This window comes from Pteropus alecto, unplaced genomic scaffold, assembly GCF_000325575.1.
Source record: "Pteropus alecto unplaced genomic scaffold, ASM32557v1 scaffold8, whole genome shotgun sequence".
NCBI classification, from domain to species: Eukaryota; Metazoa; Chordata; class Mammalia; order Chiroptera; family Pteropodidae; genus Pteropus; species Pteropus alecto.
In genome coordinates this window covers 1,421,791-1,431,916 of record NW_006494609.1, presented here as the reverse complement: position 1 = coordinate 1,431,916, position 10,126 = coordinate 1,421,791, and positions in this window count along the sequence as shown.

The following is a 10,126-nucleotide window of genomic DNA, read 5'->3' as shown; positions in this document are numbered from 1 at the left end:
GGTAATCCAGCAGGTTTGTTGTCCTAATATTTGGACATGGAGTTTCTGAATTGAGCTTTGATTCCTTATCTTTTCTTTCTTTTTTATTTTGATTTATTTTCTTGGAGAGTTATTTTCTCTGGGTTATGTCTCTCTCTCTCTCTCTCTGTTTAAGACTGGAACACATTTATGTTTTGTTTAAGGTGATGTGAGGAGTACTTGATTGCTTTCTGTGCTACAGCATGGCAGGGTAGGGAACAGATTTTTCCACCTACGATATTGAATTAATCCTCCTGCAGTAAGAACCTTGCTTCACTCCTGTTCTTCTTCACACTGACATTTCTGAGTCCCCAGCCTTCTACCTTTGGCCGAATCACCCAGTGACTGTGCTCTAGGTTGAGGGACGCATCACCCTGCTAGGTCGGTTACCTCTCCTCTATCAGATTTCCAACTTGCCCACATCTTTTGAATTTGGGCCCCCTACTCGATCTTTTTCCCTTTACTATCATTGAGGGGTCTTAGAGAGAGATGCATGCAGTTAATGTGCCAATTTTTTTTTTTACTGAAAGTATAGACATTTTTTTTTAAATGAGAAATTATCGAGATATAATTAAATAAAATAAAATGCACCACTTTTAAGTGTACAGTTCACTGTTTTAACAAATGCATCACAGTCAAGATATAGAATATTTCCATCTCCAAAAAGTTCCTTTGTGCCCCTTCCCAGTCAATCCTTATACCTGCTTCCTCTCCCAGCCTCAAGGAACTAGTACTTTTGCTAGTTCTAGGATTTTATATAAACGAAACATACAATATCGGCACTTTTGTGTCTGGTTTCATTTTCTCAATGTAGTGTTTGTGAGATTCTTCCAGGGTGTTATATACATCAAATACTGTGTTCTTTGTATTGCTGAGTAACATTCCTCTATATGTAGGTGCCACAGATTGTTCCCCACTCACCTATCGGTGAATATTTAGGTTGTCGCCAATTTCGATGAAGAGATGATGAGCATTCATATTCATGTGAGAGAGGGATTGCTGGATTGTGTGGTAAGAGTATGTTTAACTTTATGAGAACCTGCCAAACTCTTCTCCAAAGTTTCTGGACTAGTTTAAACTCCCACTAGCAATAAATGAGAGTTCCAGTTCTTCCATATCTTTGCAATACTTAATATTACCCCTCTTTTTAATTTTAGACATTCCAGTGAGTGCGTAGTGATATCTCATTGGTTCAATTTGCATTTCTCTGATGACTACTGATTTTGAGCATCTCTTCACATGCTTACTATCCATTTTACATATTTTCTTTTGTGAAATGTCTTCAAATCTTTTGCCACCATTTAACTGGGTATTTCCTTATTTAGATGTAAGATTGTTCTGTATTTTGCAGTCAAGTCTTTTGTGAGATAGTGCCTATGTGTTTTTGAGCTCTGTGTTTTCCCACTTTATATTGTATTGTAAGCAATTCTTCATGTGATTACTTTATTTGAAAACATATTTAATATTTGTTAATATTCTGCCATACACATGTATCATTATTTATTTAAATCAGTTTTTTTTTTCCATTGGACATTTATGTGTCCACTTTCGTGGCTCTCCCTTAGGATGGATTCCTAGAAGCAAAGTAACAAGGTCAAAAGGTAGAATATATTAAGGACTTTTGATATATACTGCCAAATTCCTCCCAAAATATTTGCACCAAAATGCCACCAGTAGCAGGTGGAAACTCCATGTTATACCATCATTGCCAGTTTTGGATATTCTTACTTGAAAAAAAAAAAGGGCTAATTTAATGAGTGGAAACGGTAGTTGTTTTTAAGCTGCATTTCTTAAATTATTAGTGTGGTTGGATATATTTCCAAGTGTTTAGTAATAATTTATTTTTCCTCCTCCATGAATTGTTTATTCATATCTTTTGTTCTCAAATGGGGTTTGAGGCATGTTTCCCAACTCTGCAAAGAAGTTGCAGTGGGTGCAAGTGGGTGCAAGTGTTCGGCACTGTAGTCAGGGGAGGAGAGACTCGTGCTGGTCACCAACCAGAAAGCGAGGTACTGGATTGATGGGGTGCACCGGAACACCTGGGTACCCTCCATACTCCTTTCTTGGCACAGGTGAACCAGTTTGTGAAGACTTCTGTTTCTTTCTGTGAATAGGTAGAGGGAAACACTGCCTGTGTCCCCAAAAAGGAGGCACAAAAGCTAACCTTCTGAGAGTTAAATTGTAACTTTGTCACCTATGGAGCAGGACAGTGTTATGTAAGGTCATCAGACAGGGTTGAAATGGCTCCCATGCCAGCAAGTTTTGATAGTAACCTTAACAAAAGAATTGTCAGACCTAAATAATAAGTTTGCCTCTCAGGAGGGGGAAAAGGTGTGGTTCTAAGAAATCAAAATGAATGTAAAAATGTTCCAGGCCTGTGGATGAGAAGGTCACTAAATTGTGATCCTCAAATTTCACTATGATCATGCAGAATGTGCCCCAAATGTTTTGAGCCCAGGAGTGCCTCACATACCCCCAGTGTAAGTCCCTCATGTGGAGGTGGGAGTCCCCAGGGATGTCTCTCATGAGCTTACGGGTGATAGGTCCCTCGATAACATTTATGGGAGTCCCCAGGGAACCCCATACATCACTTCACAAACAAGTCTGCCCCAAGAATTTCTGGGAACTCCCAGGGAGTATCTCACAAGGGTTCACAGATAAGAATCCTTCCAATATTAAAGGTGTCCTTACGTAGTGTCTCACATCTGCACCCCAGCCTGTTCCTCTGCCCCAATGTTCCTGAGGGTCTTCAGGAAGAGTTGCATCTGAGTTCACAAACAAGGCCTCCCCTTTCTAGTACAGTCACTGCTCCAGCTAGAGGTCCCCTGAGTCCTAGAGCCTCCCACCAGATGTCTAACTGGGCACTGCCCTCTCTTGGTGGGTGATGAGGTCTCCCCTGATTGGAGCTTTTGGGATACCAAAGCTGGAGAATGGTTTGAAGGAAAATGAGGTCAAATCTATCTTTCTCCTCTGTTGGAGGGTGGTCAAGCAGGGCAGTCTGGGCCTCGGTGTTTTACATAGAATTAGTCAACAGTTCTTTCAATTTTTACTAACAGTTCTCTTCTTAATGGTTCATATAGGAGTCTTGGTGTGCTGGCCCAGGAGATATATCTGAAGGACAGAATTATTCTTCTGATGACAGAGGCTTTGTTGCCAGGTTAACTTCACCATATCTGGCTGCTTCTCTCCCTAGGATAAACCCTTTCCAAGGAGAATCCACAGGCCTCCTTGTAAATGGGTGTATTTCTCAGTTGCTATTTTAAGGATAAAGGGATTTATTGCAAGGTACGAGGTCGGTTCTACTGAAGAGTCAGGAAACCAGCCAGGAGAAATGCCCACAGACTGTTGGAGCAGAAACCCACTTCTGGGCCCACCTGGATGCCCTCCATTATCTCTGATGCCGGGGACCAGGCAGTAGGACTTCCACCACAGCTTCTCCAAGAACCAAACACCTCTGTCACCAGTTCTGATCTCACAGCATATGGCTGCCACCTCATATTACTCACTTCCATTTTCTGACTGTCTGATGGGTGCATCTATCTGCTTGGGGAAAGTAGGACGTGGGGACATTTTTAGGATGTGGTTTCCAGTTATAGTCTCTCCAGTGCAGGAAGGCATGTGAGAAGGAGTTTGGCGTGATTGTTAGATGAGCCCAGTGGACACATCCCACTAGCTTACCAGAAACACGTAGACATGGCTGATTCTCAAGGACTCACTAAAATGTCTAAAATTGAAAAGAGAGGTAATATCAAAACCATATTCAAGGATAAAGGGCTGTCATGGCTTCATACAGTGCTAATACTTTTTGGAGGCTGTTGCTCTGGTATGAGGATTTTTATCTTTTTATTCTTTGTGGCTATTATATCCCTACTGTGTAGATGAACTCCTTACAGTATCTTGTTTTGGTATTAAATAGTCAGATAACATTACTAATTCTTCTTATTCTTATTGGTTGACTAGTTGACTCATCCCTCAAATATTTACTGAGTGCTTATTATGTGCCATGTACTGCAATACTATTTGAAGATATTAAAAAGAATATGATATAGTCTCTATTCTTAAGAATCGCGCTGTCTCACAGGGAAGGGGTCAAGACATCAGGTCATTATGAGAGAGTTGTAGGTACCAGGATAGAGAGGGAAGACCGAGATGACCTGGGGTGAGAGATGGAGTGGGGATGGATTGTGCTGGGTGTATTGTTTCAAGGTAGAGTGAGTTCCGCAAGGAGTCCTAAAGGTCAGAGAGGGTAGAGTTGGAAAGGCCTTCCTGGCCAAAGAGCCACAAATCCTAAGAAACACTTAGGGAACACTAAGTCGTGAATAAAGTCTGAAGTATAATTCCAGGGGTGAGATGGAGATAGATGAGGTCGGAGGCCTCAACAGGGGTCAGTTCATAAAGGATCTGGAATTCTGTGATCTGAATTCAGACTTTATCCTGAAGAGAATTCAGTTTTTATTCTGAAGATGGCTGCTGAAGAGTTTTAAATAGTACAATAATGGGTTCAGATTTGTGTCTTAGAAAAATAAGAGCCATGTGGCAGCCATGTGGAGTATAGACTGGAGAGAGCCAGGGAGAGTAGGTTGAAGATCTAGCCCAGGTGAGAAATTTTGAGACTTGAACTAGTGTCAAGGTGGAAGGAGAGAAGAGGATGTGTGGGAGAGATGTATGGAAGGTTGACCCCCAGGACACATCTCATCTCTCATGGGATGATAGGGACGAGGGAAAAGGGTGAAGAAGTAGATGCTTTGATTTGCCACCTTGAATCCCTCAGGACCAAAAGAATTACTTCTCCAGCTGCTGGGAGAATTGCCCTTGGCTGTAGACAAATATCTTGTCCAAGGTCACACCACCTTCCTGGATAGCCCACATCTAATGACTGGTCAACATTAGGAAAGAAAAGCTACATCCAAGACCCTTTATCCCATCTCAAGATAACTCTGAGGGCCATCCCACCTTCAGAACCTCCTAAAGTGTTGGCTGAGACTTTACTGCAGCTCAATGTCCCTTTTCTTCCATAGGTGGGTATTCCAAGGGCACTTTTCAATACATCTCTTATGCCAACCTTTATCTAAGATACTACTTCATGGGAAACCCGAATCTATAACAGATGATGTCCAACTTCCTGGCTTGTGAGCAGTGTAGATGATGTTGTCATTCACTGATATGTGGAATATAGAAAAAGGAGTTGATTTGGAGTGGATGAGAGGGAGATCATGAGTTCAACTTTGGAAAAGGTGAGCTTGAAATTCTTGATACTTTCAGGGCGTCAGGACTAAATTTCAAGAGAAATGTGTAGACTGCAAGTATATATTTGGGAATCATTAGTGTTCTGGGTTAGTTTAAGTCTTAGTTTGGCCCGCAACCCAGCAGGAAGCATACACCCAATTTCCCAGAAATGGAAATGCCATGATCCATGGGTTTCTTCATGGATCATGACTTCACATGCAGCTCCTGACTGAATTCTGAGTTCCTGATCCATTAGGTTATTCTGGTCTTTATTCCTGCACACCTAGCATCTGACCCTGGGCTTGGTTTGACCCCATCCTATAGATATACCCCAGCTCCAGGCTCTCCTATATTTGCCCACTGCATTTTTGGCCTTGACCCAACCCCCCGAGACCTGACTTTTCTCCTTGTCTGCATGATCCAATGCCAAACCTACTCTTGGTGTTAATCTATTCTAGAATCCTGAGTATCCTAATGGTAAATATTGTTGAGCTAGCCACTGTCAATCCCTGCCTTCTCTAGACTCTCTCAGCTGAAAGTGGCGATACTTGCAACCCATGACTATATAAGTTTCTGGAACCCTTCACTATTGGCTCTCCATAGGATCACATATTATCAGGATACTGCTATTCCACTGTCTTTGAACATCAACCTGTCTCACTGTGGGCCTTTGCACCAGCTATTTTCTTGTTGCCTGTGTGGTTCGCTGATTCCTCCTTGTCATTCAGAGTGTAGTTTCGAATGTCAGCTTTTCAGAGAGGAATCCCTTAGTCACCCAGTCTAAAGTAGCTACCCGGTTTTTCTCTATAACATCACCCTATTTTACTTTTGTGAATAGCAGTTATTACTATCTGAATTTTTCTTATTCGTCTCTCCATCTTCCCCTAACTGGAATGTAAGTCTCTGAAAAGGAGGACCCTTATGGGAATTATTCACTATTCTGTTCCCCAGAACAGTGCCTGGCAAATGGTAGGTGTACAATAAATACCTGAACTGTGGTAGGTGTTCAATAAACGTTGAACAGCTGGTTGAATTAATCCGTTCTTTGGCTACCGTGGCCCCTTATTAGATTGAACTTATTAGATTGAACATCTCCAGATATTGCATCAACTGGAATTAAATCTGAAGTCCTCATCAGCTGTCTCCAAGTTTCTGGCATGCTCTAAGACAAAGCCTGCCTGAAATATGACCATTTATGTTATATGAATCCAGACTCATCCCTTGCCTCCTTGGCCATCAGTTCATTTCATCTCTTGGATGATGATTCTTTCTCATTTTGTTTTCTCTTGCACCAGTGGCTTGATTGATGGTGATTAGCAGAGGGTGGTCCATTTATGTGAAACACCTGCTTCCCACCTGTATCCCCTTGAGCAGCCAGCTTTGGACCCAGTGCAGGAAGCTGGTGGGTGTCCTTCATAGCTGAATGGGCTTCCAGAATTTTCTCCAGGAGTCAGATCCAAACTGGCACCATATGGGTGACCATCTGTACGTCATTTAGCCAGCATCAAACACATCTGCCAGCTTGTGAAAGAGACCTGGGGAGGCTTGGGGGCACCAAGGATTGATGGAAAAACTGGCCCAAGAAGAAGGCCGAGCCAGATAGAGCAGTTTCTACTTTGTGAGTCAGGCTATAATTCAGTCGACTTCCCTTCCTTTGGTCATAAAACCAGCAAACTCCAGCTCAGAAGATTGTATTCTTGCATCACTCTCATCAACCCATTCTGAAAACAGCGGACAAATGTGTCAAAGTAATTTTACCCAACCCAATGTTGAAAAGCACATCTTGGCACATCAAAGTTCCCATGGTAGGGGAACAAGATGGCATGGAGGCTATGATTATGTTCCTAGTCCTTGCATCATAGCCAAGTCATTCATCCAACGTGAGTCAAACTATACTACATGCTAATTACCAAACATTGTTCCTTAGGTCAGTGATAAGACTCACAGAACCAAGAGTCAACACATTTGGTTGGATGGGTCGGTCTAGAGGGAAATACATCAGTCAAAAATGTAGAGGAAACTCTGAGGTGAATCTGAAGTTACTCTATTTGAAAACATTTCTTTATTCTGCATGTGTGATTTGCATATATGATTTTGCCGTCTTATCCCTAATTATACTCACCCCAAGCTATTGCCCCATTGGGTCATTAGTTGATTTGCAACTTTCTCACTTATTTTATTTGTTCTTTCATGAGTCCAACCATTTGACACTTTGACATGCTTTTCTAGTGTTCCATGCTATAATAGGCACAGAGGATACAAAGTTGACTACAATGACATCCTTGCCCTGGAGGAGCCCAAAGACAGGTGAAGAAGGAAGCTGTATGGATATTACACGTCAATAAGCCCATAACAGGGGCCCTTATCCCAAACTTTGGGGAAGGAGGGATCAGAGAAGGCTCTTGGATAGGGATGAAACTTGAGCCAAGCTCTGAAGGAGGAACAAGATTTAGCTGAGGAAGGAGGAGAAGGGAAAGCGTTCCAGGCAGAGGCAGCAGCGCCTGCAAAGGCTGCTAGTGAGGTAAGCAGAACTGTTGGGACACTATGAGCAGTATGGCCACAGCATAGACTCATGGACGTGCAAAGGCTCAGATGCGGAGTTTGGATATCATCCGAAGGACAACGAGAGCTATGGAAAGACTGATCAAAGGTGTTAGAGGATCAGACTTGAAATTCTTGGGAGGTGATTTTGGCTGCAGTGTGGAAAATGGGCTGGAGAGAGATGAAGTCGCATGCAGGGGGCCAGGTCAGGCTGTTGTGATGGCAGCCAGCAACAACTAGAGTGGAAGTGGGAAGGAGGAGAGTGGTTGGGCCAAAGGGATGTAAGTATAGAATTTGTAATTGATTGGATGTGGAAAGGGGTGGACTTTAGTCTTTGGAGAATGAATGGAAGGGGGTGCCGTGAGCAAAAACAAGGAACTCCAAGGAACAGCAGGTGGGAAGTCTTCTTCTTTCTACAGCCTCTGAAGGAGCAGTTCTGGATCAGCCAAATGGCTCAGAAAGGCCTGGGAAGGGGGCTTCATCTATAGGGGACTCTGAGGACCCCTCTCTCAGCTGCCTCTAGAAACCAGATTGCTGTTGTGACCCCTTGGGAAGCCTGAAGGGGACAGGATGGCCACACTTGGGTTTGGGCACTGGATACTGCCCCTGCTGGGACGCAGAATGAGGCCACCTGCCTATGAACTAAAAAGAAGTGTTTACAAGCCAACTGAGTCTCTAGATCCTGAATTGAGAAGGGGATTCATGGCTCATATTTGCTCATAGGGGGCAGGTGGAACAGGTAGAGGGCAGGGCTTTAGCTGGAGGGCCCTGCTCCCTTTTGAGGGCCAAGGAAGTGGATATTTTGACTGTGGTTAGCTGGAGACCTGAGTCCTAGCCCCTTGGTCCTGTAGGAAGCTGAAGAGCTACTTGAAAGAGATCATATGCATAGATTATACCAACACAGACTCTGCTTTCTCTGGAAAGCAATTTCAAAACCACTTCATTCTCCACCTGCATCTGGCTAATGGCCTGATTATAGCCACCCTAATAACCTTCAAACACTCTCAGGAGCACCTTGGCTCTGAAAGGTGCCACCCCCTTTCTTCCTTGCCTGATTTCATGCTTCTCTGGGACTGCAATGACAACAGCTATTTATTCCTCCCAGGGCCCAAGTTACTTGGAGGAGAGGCAGATGGCTGTGGGCTAATTCCTGAAGTACACTTCTGGGGACCATCAGCTCAGGCTCCCAGGCTGACATCCCACACAAGCTACAGGTCAGAGCAGGAACACTTCCCATGAATATGGATGTCGAGGATGGAGGCTGATTGCTCTGTTCTGCAGGGCAAAGCTGTCGCCCTAGGTGGGGATGACATTTTTGCTGAGATACAGGGTCAAGGGAGAGGGTTGTTCCCTGAGCCCCAAGGCAAGACGTTTTAAGATTTAGGATGCTGGCCTCTGGAGAAAAGTGTCACTATCAGGAAAGGCAGCACAGAGAGGGCTTTGTCTGGTACACAATCCCTCCATTCAATTCTTTTCTCCTGCTCTGACAACACCTAGTGAAGAGCCTGGATGGTCAAGGTGCTGTAGGAGGAGTTTTCTGGTGGCTAAGAATTTACAGGGACCACCACCAAGATGTCTTTCATTTCTAAGGGGCTAGGGTCTTGGCTCTTGCCTCGGCTGATAATGTTCCCCTGGTTGCTCTTTGTTCTTCTTTCTTATTGCCTAAATCTCACCCAACCTTGGTGGTGCAGCTCATGCCCCACCCACTTAGTCACTGAACCCATCTCTATGACTCTAGCCCACACTGATCTAACTTACATTATGTGAAGAGCTCACTTACTGCTATGACCTTCAGTTGGGCACATCATTGTATGTTGCATGGTCACTCATTGCTCTGTATGTCTGCACCAAGACTGGGTCTCATGAATATACCGAGTCTCATGTACGCACCAAGACTATGAGTACTTTGTAGTCAGGGGCAATGCCCTGTACTGTACATTGTGGGTCTCCTGTGGCACTTGGTTGGTGCTGAGCAGTCAGCATTCTGAGGGATGGGCCTCCAGGACATCAGTGGGGCTGGCCATTGTCACTGGATATCATTATCCTAGGGCTGTGGGAATGTTTCATCCTGAGAGATGCCGGTGGAGAATGGTCCATAGACTTCCCTTTAGTGTCTCAGGGCCGGATGTTTCGTCTTCTTCCTGCCATTCCCTAGCCCCTTAGTAGGTCTGTGGGAAGTGGACTGCATTCTGAATTGGATTTGTTATTGGGATGACCAGCTTCCCTCCTGGTATAACACTCTGGCCTAATTTTGATGGTGTTCTGCTAAAGATGGTATATGTGGCATGGGACAGTGATGACTAGGGACAATGTTTTAACCTATTCAGAGGACCTGAACCGC